This window comes from Garra rufa, chromosome 9 (genome assembly GCF_049309525.1).
Source record: "Garra rufa chromosome 9, GarRuf1.0, whole genome shotgun sequence".
NCBI classification, from domain to species: domain Eukaryota; kingdom Metazoa; phylum Chordata; class Actinopteri; order Cypriniformes; family Cyprinidae; genus Garra; species Garra rufa.
In genome coordinates, this window is record NC_133369.1 from 21,892,793 (window position 1) to 21,910,915 (window position 18,123).

Consider the following 18,123-nt stretch of genomic DNA (forward strand, 5'->3'; position numbering starts at 1 on the left):
CATATCGCATATCAGAGTCCACCAGTTACTGTAGGTCTCTCTTCGTCTTGTTTATTTATTGTATTTCTTTCTCGCTCTGCATGAGTGTACAGTACAAGTTACAGTAGGTCACAATGGTTGTGATAAACATGATAGGGTGGCCACAATGACTAATATCTCAGTATCTATTAGATGTTGGTTTATGCTTTGCTTAAAACTATCTTATTGTTGAATGAAGTTGTTATTTTTGGCTTTCTTTGTGCACAAAAAGTACTCTCATAACATTAGTGGACCACTGCTGTACCATGGACTATTTTAACAATGTCTTTACTATCTTTATAGGCCTTGAACAAGTTGCGTTGCTGTCTATGCAGGATCAGAAAGCTCTCGGATTTCATCAAAATTATCTTAATTTGTGTTCCGAAGATGAGCAAAGATCTTACGGTTTTGGAACAACATGAGGGTGAGTAATCAATGACAGAATTTTTATTTTTTAGGTCAACTATGTTGTTAAATTAAAATAGGCTTTTGAATTATGTTCTCCGAACTCATAATTTCATTTTATTGCCATGCCTTTAATGTAGGTAGGCTATACAGAAATTAACTTTCAACCATAAACTTTCCTGTGACAAATATTCAGTAAAACTTGTGACAACTAGCCCCGGTCTCACTTATATTCAAATGATTTCTTCTGAGATATTGTCTCCAGAACCTTCTCTCGTTTTCATCCAGCGAGGTAATTTTACTTTTGCCTCTGAGGATTATGCATAACAAATACCTCGATCATTTGTTTGCATTAGCATTTCAGCTTTGTGCCGAAATCTTTCGAAAATCCCATGTCAGTCTATCTGTGAGGCAAATCAGGAGCTCTCAGAGGAGCTATGTGTGTGTGGAGGTTGAATGCAGCATATGTGAATGCGCGTTCATGGATGTGTGGGAGGACAGCATGCTTATGGTTCCAAAGCCAAAGCTCTGAAAACCTCTGCAGAATTTCTGTTTTATTCTTATGGCGGGTTAAAGAATTACATAAGACGTCTTATTGATTTGTTGTTTCATAAGTAATGAAGTAAGAAAGATGGAATAATTTAAAGACGTACATCTCCTTCAAACATCTCTAGCAATGGAACTGTGAACTTGTGCGCTTGTATAATGGTACGCTTTTATGTTTGTCGGCCTGTATGTGTGTTGCTGCTTCACCGCTGAATGATGGATGAATCGTGTTTACATTACAGTCAAAAATATTACTAATGCATGTACATGGCGGCACATCCTGTGGTCTGACACTGATGGATTTCATGCATAATAAGGCCAGACTCTTTCAGGACCAGTAGTCGGAGGGAGGAATGCAAATACCCCCATCATATCTAATATGTATTCACTCATAAATGTTAATTCAATGAGTGTGCGTATTTACCACCAGAATGACTTCATGGAAATATTGCCACATTTTCAAATATGAACTCACTATTTGGCAAATCATTTGTGTGGTCCCTGTAGATAGGATTGAGTCTGCAGCTTATTTAATAGGAACGTGACCATACAAAGGCAATGTGGATAATTCACACGTTGTGAAAATGGAAATTTCTTGGCAGACGAGCCCGAAGCCATTATGCCCCATAGCTGAATCCTGAATACCCGTCTGCGTCTGTTTCCTATTTCTCCTCTTTCTTTTTTCCACAATTCTCACTGAGACCTTAACGTTCTTGTCCATCAATGGCATAGTTTTATCTATGGCCATGAGGGTTTATGTCTAACCACACGAGTAGTTAAAACGTCTATGATCACTTCACTTCTAGCTCTAAAGCCAAATGCCTGTTTCATATTCATGCGGTGATCTTCCAGTGTGTATTTTTACCATTTATGGATGCGACTGCAAAGCCCCTGTGAAGCAGAGATGTTTCATTTTGTGCTTTTAATGAAATTATTGATAACCGTATTGATTGAGAGAGGTTGGTGTGACCTTGACATTTGCTTGGCAGACTTTTAGAAGGATGTGAAGCAGACATTGTTTTGATTTATATCGCCATAACACATCAAATCAGTTTGTTTTTATTAGGTTGGTGGATATCAGATTGATGACATGGACTTGTAGGAGGCAGCTTAAAAAAACAACAATATTCAATATGTGCTGTGCTTTCAATTGCACTTTCAATTGTACAGGAGAGAGAAATTCTCTATTAGAAGTTTGATATTTAAAGATCAATTTTTAAAAAAATTTTTTCCCCCCAAATTATAGCATGTGAGTATGAATAAGCAGCATTATTTTAGACCTGTTTTCAGTTTAAATTTAGATTCTGCAATTAAGTTTTGTTTAGTCTGTGTAAAGGCAATTCAGAGAATTGTTTCTAAACACATTATAAATGTATTGCTGAAAAGATTTTACAAAGACTATATGTAACTACAATTCCAGTCAAAAGTTTTTAGACAGTAAGATTTTTAATGTTTTTTAAATAAATCTCTTCTGCTCATCAAGCCTGCATTTATTTGATCCAAAATACAGCAAAAGGAGTAATATTGTGAAATAGTTTTACTATTTAATATAACAGCTTTTTATGTGAATATATTTTAAAAGGTAGTTTATTCCTGTGATCAAAGATAGATTTTCAGCATAATTAGTCTTTCAGAAATCATTATAATATGCTGATTTGCTGTTCAAGAAACATTTTTTATTATTATCAATATTTAAGTACATTTAAGTACATAACAGTAAATTTTTTCAGGATTCTTTGATGAACAGAAAGTTCAGTGTTTATCTGAAATAAAAAGCTTTTCTAACATTATACTAATTAATACTTTTATTTAGCAAAGATGCTTGAAAATGATCAAAGGTGACGATAAAGACATTTATAATGTTACAAACATTTTTATTTTAGATAAATAGTGTTTTTCTGATCTTTCCATTAATCAAAGAAACCTGAAAAAGTTCTACTAAAAATCATAATAAATGTTTTTTTGAGCAGTAAATCAGAATATTAGAATAATTTATGAAGGATCTAGTGACTAGAGTAATGATGCTAAAATTTCAACTTTGAAATCACAGGAATAAATTAAAATTTAAAATATATCCAAATAGAAAACAGTTGTTTTACATAGTTAAAGTATTCCAAAGTTTTACTGTTTTTCCTGTACTTTGGATCAAATAAATGAAGAAATGTTTAGAATTTTTACTATTACTAAAAAACTTAGTGTATGTAGAACTAAATTCTGGAGTTAAATAGTTTTTCACTGTTCACTCTTTTTGTGTTTAGGATTTTTGGGGCTGGCCTGAAATCATGTCTCTGACGCACTGGAGCCCACTGGTGCATGACTAGAGCTAACTAGAGTGCATTAGCATCAGTGGTTCGTCCGCTCAATCACCAGTTACTGTCATTATGTTAGTTACAGCCCACAGTTTGCTAGCTAGCTATGCCTTCCTCACATAAATGCATATTACCTGGTTGCGATTTACAAAACAGCTCAGTCATCCATTCAAGTTGTAGTGGTATTTGAGAGTTAAAGAGAGATGGCAGCTGGGGAAACGCCCCCAGCATTTGAGAGCAGAGAATACTGCTGGTTTTTCCAGGATTTTTGCTAACTTTGTCTGGGTGGTTTAACACGGTTGCTTTTCATGTCAGCAGGCTGAAGAAACCCCAATAACGTTATATTTAGCCCCTGAAATGCAAACTGTACCAGGGGAACCCTGCCAAAAAATGTGTGTTTTACACTCCGAAATACGATTTTTACTGGGGGAAGCCCTTCAAACAGGATTGGGCCAGTTTTAAGGTAATTTTTTTTAAGGAATTGGGTGGGTTTTATTGTGAAAAATTGCCGACCTTGTTAGCAACACATTCTTCTGTCTTGTGACAAACTTAGAACACATATTTAATATAGCTTTACACAGACTTTAACCAGGGAAAATGGTAGATGTTTTAGACTTAAATGATAGGATTACATCTCTCTGTACAACAAAGGCTGATAAATATTTTGGGAAATATTTTGCAGTTGTATTGGAGCACACAATTCTTTCATTTGCGTTCAGGCTGTTAGGCATTAGTGAATTATTTAGGCCCTACTGGTATTTCTCAAACTTTAAACTCATCACAGACTTTAAAAAACATGTATTTTAGGAAACAAAACTCTTTGTGAAATAAATTTGATGGAAGGAGTTTTCGACTAAATGAATATTAAATCTAACTAGCCACATTAATCACTTTTGACTGTATGGATTAGTTGCTAGTCAGGTATATTTGAGTTTAGTCTACCAACACATTTTTTCATTACTACAAAGGTGGATTTTTACCAGGGCTCATTACATGCTTTAGGGCAGGTTATGTTCTCGATCACACTCATCTCGAACAGACACCGGGCCAATCAGCTGTGAGCAGAGTGATGAATCTTTGATGCACTGAAATCATTTGCCCTGTATCTCTCCCTCCAACCTAAAGTGCACTTCACAGGGAAAGACTTTCATAAATCCACATAATCGGCTTTCCATAATAATTATTTGAGAGATACAGATTTTCAGGAGAGAGAGTCTCGCACCTTTGTCAGCATTTTGAGCTGCACATTAAAACGTATTATTGGTTTGTATCTCTTTGCAATGCTACATATTAGGTGATGCAGAGAACCTGCAGAAAAATACTTTCTGCAGTTCTGATTGCAAAGGGTGGAACATTAGTGGTGGTGTTTTTTCAGTTACATGGATAAACCATTGAGGGCCTTTAAAATGAAGATACCAAAAGGAAAGTTGCTTACCTGATCTCATAACAAAAAAGTACCTGTGGGAACGTGAAATATGTACCAATAAGTACATATCACTGCAGTTTCCAACAGAAACGAACAATAGAGGTGGTTAAACAGCGAACACTTGTAATCATTTTCGTACAGTTATGTTTACAGCTCCATATGTTTTGCTTTCCAGACATTACAAGCTTGCTTGCTACTGTAGCTCAACTGGCACGGAATTGGATTTAGGATGCAGAATCCTTGGGTACGAATCCCATGTAAAACACACAGTAACTCATGATGAAAGCGATGAAAGATGAGAGATCGAAAAACAAGCTAAAACGGCATGCTTGTGATTGTTTTATGCCACATTCGCTTCTGTTCATACTATTGGGTAGGTTTAGGTGTAGTGCAGATGGTACGTTATTTTAAAATGTACCAGAGACACTTACTGGACATTTCACATTGAATATGTCACAAAACGTTAATGGCGGTGTGTATTTTGTGTCTTGTGGAAAAGTTTTCACACACGTTTTTCATCATGAGATCAGGTCTGAAAGTTAAGAACCAGAATCTAAAAAGATATTAAGATATCTTTAATACTTCTGTTACAGGCATGCAAACTTGAGGCAAAAAAAAATCACAAGAAGTACTTCTTGCCATTTTTGAACTGTTACTGTTGGCATATAATGAAACAACATTTGCTATTGTCAACAGATTTTACTAACAGACCTATCTCGGCATAAAAATAAAATAATGATGCTGCCAGCTTTCCAAAGTCATTTTTACACCCCTGTAAATTGGCTCCAAATCTCAGGTGAAAATTGTCATTTTGACCCATCTCTACAAAATAGTGGATTGCTCAGTAAATATACATATGTGACATTTAATATTTTGGCTTTCATCACTATTCGTTTGTTTTTCTACAGAAAAAATATTAACCAGGGAAGTTTCCCATAGACTTCAGGCTTGAACAGGTAGTGTGAAAATACTAACTTGTTTATGTTTTTTGCCTACAAAAATAGCTATCCCTGCAGCCCTCTGTTGATTACTTTTGGTACTACTAGTGAGTCAGAAGTGACACATTTCCCTGTGAAAGAACCAGAAGTATTTAAAACTGCAATTTTCTTCTGTGTGAGAGTTGGATGACACACTGTCAATACACTGGAAGACATTTTAACACCTTGGCAATGCGCAAAACTGGTATTGGCATTTGCATTTATTCATTTGTCAGTGATTTGTAAAACCTGGACTTTCCAGCAGGGAGGCAGCTGAGAATACATGATGCTTGCTAAGCTAGGCCTTAAACAGCAAGGAGAAACCCGTAAGTCCTGAGCCTAACCAAAAGCCATTACTACAGTGTTGGCTAGCCACCTCCCTTTGGGCCTGCTATACAGCAGATCTTGCAGCTCTGAGCCATAGGCAGGAACACAATAAGATTACAGTGTCTGAATGACAGCTAGCACAATGCAGGAAGGATAAGAAGTGCAAAGAAAGAAATACAGACAAAGAAAGACAGAAGGAGAGAAAGGGGGGAAGCAATCAGTGCATGAATATTCCATTTACTGCACTGGAGCACCATAGCAGTGCCTTTATACCTTGAGCCACCTGATCTGGAAATGAAATTACTACAGCCGATGCTCTTTTCTTCAATTTCTCACTCTTCCCTTTACTGTCCTTCGTCTTATCAAGGCTGACACTAATCCAATTTCAGCCCTGCTGGGGCCACAGCTTGCGCGGTTATGTATACTGATGCCTCCGCCGGTATACACACACATTCTTGCACAGAAACTTACACACACTCTCGGGTGCTCGCATGCACCTTTGTGTTATCTGGATGCAACAGCTGCTCTGTAATTGCATTAGTGAAGTTCATTTGGCCGCAGCTGTTGTGGACAGGATGAGCAAGGTGGGCTTAATACACATAGCGATTCCAGCACATCTGCCTTTAAAATGCATGTGGACACATAGACACTCAGATATTCAATCCCCCAACACACGCAATCAGCCTCACATTTTTAATGGCTATTTTTAATGCCTTTAAATCTGAAGCAAACTGCCATGTGAAAACACAATCCCCTCCGTAATCACCTGTGCTGCACTGGTGGGATGGATTAATCAATCATAAGAGCCTTTTTTCCTTTTTTTTACTGTTGTGCAAAGCACTGTGGTCTTATTTTTCTCCAGCTATTTGTATTTTGAAACACTTCAACATTGTCTTTGATGTGGAAGTGTGTCCAAACTTTTGACTGGTTGTGTGTGTGTGTATATATATATATATATATATATATATATATATATATATATATATATATATATATATATATTAAACCCATTCAAAATTCATAATAAAGAATAATGCCATTGTGAATTCACAAATGCTACCATTCAATCATTCAATTAAATAATTATTTGTGCTTTAATCATTTACATGCATGTATGTTCCTGGATAGCACATGTATGTTCACAAGATGTCCGTTAAAGATCTTTTGATCTGGAAAGCATCTGCTGTGTACAAACATCTGACAGACGTCTGTAAGATGTCAGTTTTACATACATTCTAAATCATAAACATTTTACAGACATCTAATATACGTCTATTTGACATCTGATCGGAAACATCCAATAGATGTATTGCAGATGAGCAAACCCTCTAAAAAACATCTTGCAGATGTAAATGTAAACGTAAAAAAGAAGTCTCCGTGATGTATGTGTGCTATCAGGGACACGTACATCTACAAGATGTCTTTTAAAGATTGCTTGATCTGGAAAATTTCTGCTGTGGACAAATATCTGACAGATGTCTGTAAGATGTCAGTTTTACATGCATTCTAAATGATAAACATCTTAAAGACATCTAATAAACGTCTATTTTACATCTGATAGGAAACATCATGTAGGCGTATTGCAGATGAGCCAACACTCTAAAAATTACATCTGTAAATGCAGAGTCTGCTGTGTACAAACATCTGACAGACGTCTGTAAGATGTCAGTTTTACATACATTCTAAATCATAAACATTTTAAAAACATCTAACATAAGTCTATTTGACATCTGATAGGAAATGTCCGATAGACATATTGCAGATGAGCAAGCACTCTAAAAATTACGTCTGTAAATGCAGACGTCAAATAGACGTCTCCATGATGTACTTGTGCTATCATTGACACGTACATCTGCAAGATGTCTGTTAAAGGTCGCTCGACCTGGAAAGCATCTGCTGTGTACAAACATCTGACAGACGTCTGTAAGATGTCAGTTTTACATTCTAAATCATAAACATCTTAAAGACATCTAATAAACATCTATTTTACATCTGATAGGAAACATAGATGTATTGCAGATGAGCAAACACTACAAAAAATATATCTTGCCGATGTAAAAGCAGACATCAAATCAATGTCTCTGAGATGTACTTGTGCTATCAGGGTTAGGTGCTGCATTCACAGTAAATGCTGCTCCAAAAGAACTGTTATAATTTACATGATTTACATGGAGCAACTCCATCTCTGCATATTGCTGTGAGTTTAAGGTTATTTTACCATACATCTGGGAACGCAATGTGGACCATTTCATCAGATTTGTAAGGCAAATCATTTATAAACCTATCTTTCTCAATATGCTAACTGTTCATCGCAATTTGAAAATAAAAGCTTGAACCCTCACATTTTGGTGTCCACATATTCAAGAAATACAGTGGGTGTAGCATTTCTGTCATAAGGAAATGGCCAAATATTAAAGAGTATGTGGACATGTGAATAAATGTTTTTTTTTAGTTAATATTAAACATGGACAAAACCACGCTGTAAAGTGTAAAACAATCGTCAGGTGGTTGGCGGCCTCTGCAGGCATTTGTTATAATGCATAATGTACGTTAATTATTTTTATAATACATTGTGTGTTTTAACAGTTGTGTTCAATAAAACCATATGATTACTTGATTTTCATACTTGATTTGAATTAATTAGTATTGCCTCATTGCTATTATACATGTATTTTAAGTAATTTTCAAGGCTATTGTTCGCTTAATGTAGGTCTATTTTAATTGCAACAAAAATGAATTATAATTATCAGATTACTTGATTAATTGTCAGAATAATAAACAGATTGCTTGATTACTAAACTAATCATAAGTGACAGCCGTTTTTTTTCTTGTAGGTAATAGGAACACAACTAAAGCTCCTATCAGCTTGGATGGGGAATGTACAAGTGGCCTGTCTCCTCTTATATGGTCTCTGAAATGACTCAGAAATCCTCTGTCAGTTCATCAGGTAAAGCTGTTAAATATGTTTACCATGTATAAAATGTAACCCTGTCTGAAATGCCCTTGACCAGGCTTGGTAAATGGGAAATAGGTGAAATGTTTTCCCCCTCAAAAACAGCTCTTTAAATCCATTGCTCTGAGGAGCAATCATTGTGTCCCTATTATTCCTGCTGCTGTCACCAACAACAGATAGTGTGTCTGAGTGTGTATGTGAGTGTGAGTGCTGAGTAATGGTAGGTGGAGGAAGGTCAGCCAGTCCTTGCAGAGCGACTCCAGGGAGTGTGAACAGGGATATTAGATTATCCGCACATGCAAATCACAGGCTAAAACAAAGGCCAGATTCAAATCACACCAGCAACAGGCTCGCGTTTGGGTCTGTTTCTATTAAACACTACCTTATAAGGAATAGCCCAGATTCAGTACAAGTTAAAGGGATGGTTCATCCAAAAATGAAATTCTGTCATTAATTACATAATTAATGACAGAATTCTAATTTTTGGGTAAATTATCCCTTTACAGATTTGTTGCATAATGTTGATTAAAAAATATGTTTTGTAACTCTTCAAAATTGTCCAAAATCAACATTGTCCCACACTTGCTGTGGACTGAGCTAACTTGTATTGAACAGAATATTCCTTTAAAGAAGCGTTTGACAGTTTAGGTGTGAAAATTGTTGTCCCTACTTAATGTGTCACTTAAATGTGCATGTTATATGGTAAATTGTTAGTTAACACTGCATTAACCACAACTGAGAAAGCATGAAGCCAAATATAGTGTTCCACAAAACACTGGCAATCACTTCTGTTTCTATTTGGTACAGAATGTTCGTGTGAGAAGTTTGTCATCAGCTAATTAGCCGAAGTTAAAGCTTTGAGCTTTTAGCTGTGGCTGCGTTAAGTGTTAGCTGCTCTTTTGAACCCAGTGAAACAAAAACTGTGAATTCCTGTTTATCTCCCGTAAATCTGTATCGGCTCGAGCACCCTAAGCTTCTTTATATAAATGTATAAATTTAGCACGGCAATAAAAAGCTGAGTTTGACACCGAACTCCTGAGATGAAATGCTCACTTGTGTCTGTGTGTGTCAGTGTGCAAGAGTGTGGGATTGCTTACTTCGGAAATGAAGGGCTCCCAAGAGTGTTTGCTTAGGTAGACTTTTATAGTATAACGGAAAAAATGGGCTGTGCTGTCATCTTTTACCCCTCAGGCGCAGACGGAGAGAGAGGGAGGGAGGAGGAATTGTCCCCTGCTAAGCTGCAACTGCTTCGGCAATACAAATGTAAACTGAAAGTGAGAGTGAGAGAGATTTTCACTTTCAACACTTTTATAGTGTACATCAAAGACTCCGCTGTAGTTATTCAGACTAGTTTATTATTCTGTGTACCAAGAGTTTGGAAACTGCGTTTTAATCGGCGGAATGGCCATCAGTGAAATAGAAAATGAATAACATTGCATTGTCTCGCAGAATAGTTTGCAGGGTGTTATGCTCATGAATGTGTGCATTTGTTTACATATATTCTGCCCTGTGTCGTCATGATCATGCCTGTCCTAATTTGCCAAAAGAGCTCTGACTGGGTCACTTTGTGACTTTTGCTGTGTCTTTTCAAGTTCTTAAAGGGATAGTTCACTAAAAACTAGGGCCATGAGTCAAACAGTTTTTTTTTCATAATTATTGATATTCACTCTCCAGAGAGTCTTTCTGTAGTGGTTTAGTTCTGATCGGCCGACAAACCTAGGACTAGTTTGCAAAAGTATGTTTTTCAAAAAAAAAAAAAAAAAAAAAAAATCCAAAATACCTGAAAATTTGTGGCATGTATTGAAAGTATAATTTTTTTCATGTTTTAAGTTGCTTGCCATATGTTAAATTGATTTAAATAACTCTTTTCCACGTCAGTCTACACTCCATACACCGTAATGACAAAGCAAAAACAGAAATGTCACAACTTCATAAATGTAATAAAAAAAAAAAAATGAAATCAGTACATTGCATAAGTATTCATACTCTTAACTCAGAACAGCTGAAGCACCTTTACAACCTCAAGTCTTTTTGGGTATGATGCAACAAGATTTGGCAGTTATCTGCCATTCTTCACCTAATCTCTTCACCTCTCAAGCTTTGCCAGCTTGGATGGGGTCTGGCAGATGTTTTCAGGTTTCTCCAGAAATGTTTGATTCACTTCAAGCCCAGGCTCAGGATTGCAGTGATGTTTGTCCTTCTGTAGGTTTCTCCTATGTTCACATATGATCATGTTTCTCAACTAGAGTGACCATAAGGTTCTTGGTCAACACTCTAACTAAAGCCCTTCTCCATCAATTGCTCAGTTTGGCCAGGAGGCCAGCTCTAGGAAGAGTCGTGGTTGTTTCAAACTTCCTCTATTAAGAGTAATGGAGACTACACGCTTCTGTGAACCTACAATGCAGCAGAATTTTTTCTGAACTCTTCCCCAGATCTGTGTCTTTATGCAATCCTGTCTCTGAGCTCTACAGGCAGCTTTTTAACCTCTGAGCTTGGTTTGTGCTCTGTTATGCATTTTCAGCTCTTAGACCTTTTATTAAGACGTGTGTGCTTTTCCAAAACAGGTTAACATCACTCGAAGTGTTGTAACATCTACAAGAAATATGAATGCTTCTGAGATAAATTTCAACTGTCCCAGATAAGAGTATGAATACTTATTCAATGGAATCATTTAAGTGTTTTATTTTTTATAAATTTGCAAAGATGTTAAAATCAGTTTTTTGCTTTGCCATGTATGAATTGTAGATTGATGTGGGGGAAAAGTATTTAAAGCTGTTTAACATATAACAGCAACAAAACAAAATGTGAAAAAATGAAGGGATATGAAAACTTTTGCAAGGCAATGTACATATGTGTTCTGAGTCAAGATACCTCATTCCATTCAAAAGTTATAGCCATTTTAGTAAAAGCGTCCCTGCCCCTTTCGAATGTTTAAGCACCCCTTTGCGAAGGTGATTTGAAAGTTCAACTTTTTTTGGATAATTATTGATATTCACTCTCCAGAGAGTCTTTCTGCACTGGTTTAGCGGGCGACAAACCTAAGACTAATTCGCAAAAGTAGGTTTTTAAAAAAAAATCCAAAATACCCTCAAATTTTGCGGGGGTGACAATTCAATCAGAGACATGCGTTTTGTCCGACGTGAGCCAAGGATTCCAACGACATAAGCCAAAAGCCTGCGATGAATAGTTTAGGAGTTATGAGTTATTTTGTGCTTTTGATCGCTGTAGCGCCCCATCAGGTCGATTGAGGCAAGCCTTGATGACGTTTTAGATTATATGAGTACTACCATTCCTCTAAGTTTCAAGTCCCTATGACTTACGGTTTGGTCTGCATTATCTGGAGAGTTACCTGGTGCCATTTAATTGTCCACCTGTTATTAAAAGACTAATAACCAATTAAGCAGAAAAAGGTAAATATTGGTAAAAAGTATCAGCCAAATGAAAAATGGGTTGTAAAAAGCATGTAATAAAGTTGTAACACTGGTGTCAAAGTATAAGTAATATGAAATGCCTGAAAGTTGTATTTTTCATTAAACTCTTATTTTATAAACTCATATTTTTCATCCAGGCGATTTGCATCTTAATGCCATTGCTCACTCTGACAATAGGTCTTTATGGCTTGTCATGTGTGACAAGTCATGATCGAGCCTTTGGTTAAAGGGCTCAATCTCTGGTCTTCCGCCCACCAACCAAAATCACCAATGTTTGGACACGCATGTCTGCTTTTCCCCCCAAAGCCTGCAGTGCTCCAGGGAGGGAGGAACCAGAGACAGACTGATGATTTCTTCTGCACCTCCCTTCTCTGGTTCGGGTTGCTACCGTTGCTTCGCCTACAGGCCTGTGTGATGTAGTGTAGAGGAGCGGGGCCTGTGAAACGCTGTCTGCTGTGAACTAATGTGCTTGTATTCTTCCTGCAGCAATGTCTGCCTCTCTCCCTCTCTCTGTCCACAGCCATTTGCCTCTTCTCCTTCTGTGAGTTTGGCACCCAATAGATCTCCTGCCTTCATTCCCCTGCTCAAAAAGCAACCCAGAGAGAAAAACATAATGAAGTGGAAAGATAAAGAGTGAGATGAAGAAAGATAAAGGTCAAATTTGGCAACAGAAAGAGAAGAACGCAGCTAGAGAGAGGGATGGCAGCATTTGAAGGGAGTCATCAAAGCTGGATCTTTCTTCATCAGTGCATTTTGGTTGCGTGGTTAAAGCTCTGGTTCGCGGCCAAGCACGCTGAGTCAATGATGCTCCTAATCTGGATTCGGGCACACATTACAGCAGTCCTGGAGGAATCTGGACCCCACTCATCATTTGAGGGGCTCTTCTCGGCTGATCTCTCCTCCTGGCAAGGAGCATTAATGCGATGTGGAGGCCTCTAATTTCCCTGCTCGCAGCAGGCCTACACTTCACCCTTTGTCAAGCTGAATTCAGCTGCTTGAATGATTACAATGAGCACCTGATTACTTTTGTGCAGGTGTCATCTAAATAAATGTGGAGGCTGTTTAGTGAATAGACTGTTGTCCAAAATGGCTTTAAACCAGGATTATACTGTTTAATATCAGCTCTAAAAAAGTGTCAATATTTTATTGGTTTTTTTGACATATTCACTGCAAAAAGTAATTTTCTTGCTCAGTATTTTTTCCCCACTACAAATATCTAAAGGGATACATTTATTAATATAAGTATTCTGTAACAATGAATTTAATTAATTTAACAATGCCAAATATCATTGTGAATTTTATTGCATTGGCATTATTTTTTAGTTTTAAAGGAGTAGTTCACTTCTAGAACAAAAATTTACAGATAATGTACTCACTCCCTTGTCATCTAAGATGTCCATGTCTTTCTTTCTTCAGTCGTAAAGAAATTGTTATTTTGAGGAAAACATTTCAGGATTTTTCTCCATATAGTGGACTTCTATGGTGCCCCGAGTTTGAACTTCCAAAATGCAGTTTAAATGCGGCTTCAAACGATCCCAAATGCAGTTGTAAAGGATCTGATTTAAGGTTAAATTGTCAAGGAAAAACAAAAAAAAAACTATTGTTTCGCTAGATAAGACCCTTCTTCCATGGCTGGGATCGTTTACAACTGCATTTGGGATCGTATTTTAACCCTCTTGGCATTTTGTTCTTGTTTTAAGCATAAATGTGATATATTTTTTCAGAATATAAAACTTATGTCACATTTTATATCACTTCTCAAGTAAATTTATCTTGATTAGGAATGTTTGTATGGGAAAACAAGACAAAAATACAGAGTAAAAAAAAAAAAAGATTTTTATGCAGCAAAAAAAAAAATCTTTTTTCATTTAAAAATATATAAACATCCATAAAACAAGATATATTCATGTTAGAATTAAAATTGCATTAGATAAAAAATACTTTTTTTTAAATACATCTTGAAATAAAATATTTTTTTATCCTCTTTCCATTATTTCTTGTTTTAAGCATTTACTTGATACATTTTTTCAGAAAACAAAACTTATGTTTTATAACTTGTCGCATTTTATGTCACTTTTCAAGTAATCTTGAACTTGAACTTCTCAAGCACACTTGTCTTGATTAGGAACGTTTGTACTGAAAAACAAGATTGTTTGCAAAAAAAGTTAACAATCTTGTTAGATATAAATAGAGATAAATAATTGTTTTAAAATATTTTTTTTACCCTCTTAGCATTTTGTTCTTGTTTTATGCATTAATTCAATTTATTTTTCAGAAAATAAAACTTATGTCTTATGATATTTATGTCACATTATATAACACATCTCAAGTCAATTTTTCTTGATTAGGAATGTTTGTACTGGAATACAAGACAAAAATACAGAGTAAGAAAAAATTAGGGCCGGGACTTTAACGCGTTAATTTAGATTAATTAATTACACAAAAATAACGCGTTAATTTTTTTTAACGCATTTTAATCGCACTTAATTTTGCACCGCGGAACGTTTCTCACTGAATGAGTTTCAGCGGCGGACCGATTATACTGGAGCACCAACTAGCGTTTAGACAAAGGAATGCGCATATCACCGCAGCACATCGAGCCTCAGGTATCACCTCAATGCTTTTACAGAAGGTCTACCTACCTATAGGGTACCTGAATTTCTGAAATGAAGGCTAGTATATTTCTAAATATCCCAGTGTTTCCCCACGGACACGGACTGGATCGCGGACTCCATTCATAAAAAACGAATTTACTATAGCGCAGAATGCCACGTAAATTCGTCGATTTTTGGATTGATAAATCAAAAGTTGGTCTGTCACTTAATTCAAATCGCGATATGGACTAGTGTCTGTGAAAACCGAAATGCAAAAAGACCGTTTTAATATGAATCCTGCATTTACCGTTTGCCTCTGTATGTCAGAATGGCAGAGACGCATTTTTTTTACACTGCACGCGTGATGCTCCCGTTAATTTTTGGCATTTTCATCTCACATGAACAGATAGACTCAATCTCCAAAGCTACTGTCAGTGTCACTTTTACCGTTTCATTTGAGAAAACTAGCATCATATCATACTTTACACACAGAAACTTCACGGAAACCTGTCAAAATAAAAGTACGGTTTAACATGAAACAGAACAATATTCCTATTTAAATAATTGAAAAAAAAACAATATATATGATAAAAAATTAATATAACAACAAGATTAACCACTTAATTGTAGAAAAAAATACTATGATTATTATTATTTATTGATTTTAACAGCAAACCTCTGTTTGTTTGCCAAAAATTAAAAAGGTTTATTTTTCATTTGATTAAAAATAAAATAAATGTTTATGCTTTCATTTGATTATGAGAAAAATTAAAACACAAGAATTTATAAAAAAAAAAAAAAAAAAATAGCAAAAGATTGTAAAGCCCTATTGTTCAAGATGTTAAAATAGAGAGTTTTGGATTTATTTTTTCACTGAAATAAATGTTTTCGTTATGGGAAACGCTGTATCCTATAGCTACAGTTAATGGCAATATCGCACTGGTCTGTTGGACTTGGTTGAACAAAAATAAACAATATTTTGTTGCTTCAGTTTATGTATTCAGTCATTTTTCAATGGTGTACTAAAAATCCATATGAAAAAAATTACTTCTCACTGTTCTCAGGTCAAATATTTATATGCGATTAAAATGCGATTAATTTCGATTAATTAATTACAAAGCCTCTAATTAATTAGATTAATTTTTTTAATCGAGTCCCGGCCCTAGAAAAAATATAACAATAGTCTTCATTGCTGCAAAAAAAAAAAACTTTTTTTCTTTAAAAATATGTAAACATCCATAAAACGAGATATATTCACGTTAGAACTAAAATTGCATTAGATATAAACACTTGTTTTCAAAAAATACATCTTGAATTTTTTTTTGGCATTTTTTCTTGTTTTAAGCATTTACTTGATACATTTTTTCAGAAAACAATTTATATCAATTTATCTTGTTTAGGAAAGTTTGTACTGGAAAACAAGATAAAAATGCACAAAAATCAGTCTTCATTGCAATAATAATAATAATAATAATAATAATAATAATAATAATAATAATAATAATAATTTAAACGTCCCTAAAACAAAATATATTCACTTTAGAAATAAGATTGCATTAGATAAAAATACTTGTTTTAAGAAAATCTTGAAATGTTTATTTCTCTTACCCTCTTGGCACTTTGTCTTGTTTTAACCATGAACTTTATATATTTTTTAGTCTTATGATATCTCATATCAAGAATGTTTATAATGGAAAACAAGACAAAAATGCCAAACATTAGTCTTCAAAAAAAGTGAATAGACTTTTTTCCATTAAAAATATGTAAACATCCCTAAAATAAGATATATTCACTTTAAAATTGCATTAAATATAAATACTTGTTTTTAGAAAATGCATATTCAAACATTTTTCTTACCCCCTAGGCATTTTCTTCTTCTTGTTTTAAGCATAAATCTAATAAGCATAAGAATCTGGCAAAGTATGTGCTTATAAGAAGCCATAAAAATGGGTTAAGACAAATAAACTTAATTTAAGATATAAGTTTATAATACCTTATGCAAATTTCCTTTTCAAGCCTTTGAAGGATTAAAACGTGTTTTTAGAGGGGAAAAACAAATACTGATTAAGAAATGATTATAAAGTCTAATTAAGATTATTGCAATCTCTGTCTTAGATGTCGAATGATTTAGATTTATGATTTTGAGCGTTTTATGTAATTTGTACCGCAGTGTATACTGCTGAATCAAACTGTTCTGTTTGCATATTTAGGAAGAAATCACAGTATGTTCCTGGAAGCAGTCATGTGTGAAAGCACCCTGATGTTCTTGTGGATATTGAGTCTTCAGAAACTGAACTCAAATGAAAATTGAATGAGCAGATGATGAATGGAAAATTCTCTGTTTAAATCTCTAATTCTGAAACTACTTTTTAAATCATACAGTACTTGAGGTTATTTTATGTGACAGACAGAACTGTTAGATATAGTAACACCATCTATAATGTTAGATGAAATACTATAATTGAGATAGATTTACACCTTCCCTGTGAATACATGCATATTTACCATTATTCTTTGAATTACTCAACTTTCCTGAATGACGCAGGCATTTGGTGTAAAATGCACCGTTATTCTGCACTGCGTAAAGATGAAAGTGTCCTAGCGTTAGCCCTCCGGGGACTGAATACTGCTGCGTACTGCGTGATCACAGCGTTTCAGTCACTAGTAAGTGTGTTTGTGATGATCCCTGGCAATCAGCGGAGCCGTTTCTCAGACGTTCGGAAGACAAGAGTGACACTCATTTACTTTGTGAAGATCCTGTTCGCTTTGTTACTGCAGCACAAATCTGTATAATTCTGTCACACTTGGATTAAGACTAGCTCAAAATCTCCTCCGACAGGGAAACAGGACGCACACACGCAGATTGTGGTGTTTGGGGGTCTTTGTCTGCTGAAACACTGGGTGGTGTGATAAATCCTGCTTGACTGCTGCATGTTCGACCATGCCAGTAGATCTAGTTGTGCCAGTCCAAATGTGGGCATATGCCCTCTTCCCCCCCAGCTTGTGCCAGGACTCTGACACCATCTGTCTGGATGTCACACTCCCATTTTCCAGCCCATTTCTTTCCACTGTAGGATGCTGTCAAGGTGTTTAACGTTTGTGTGGTTGGAAAGGAAAGGAAACCATTTTCTTCATTG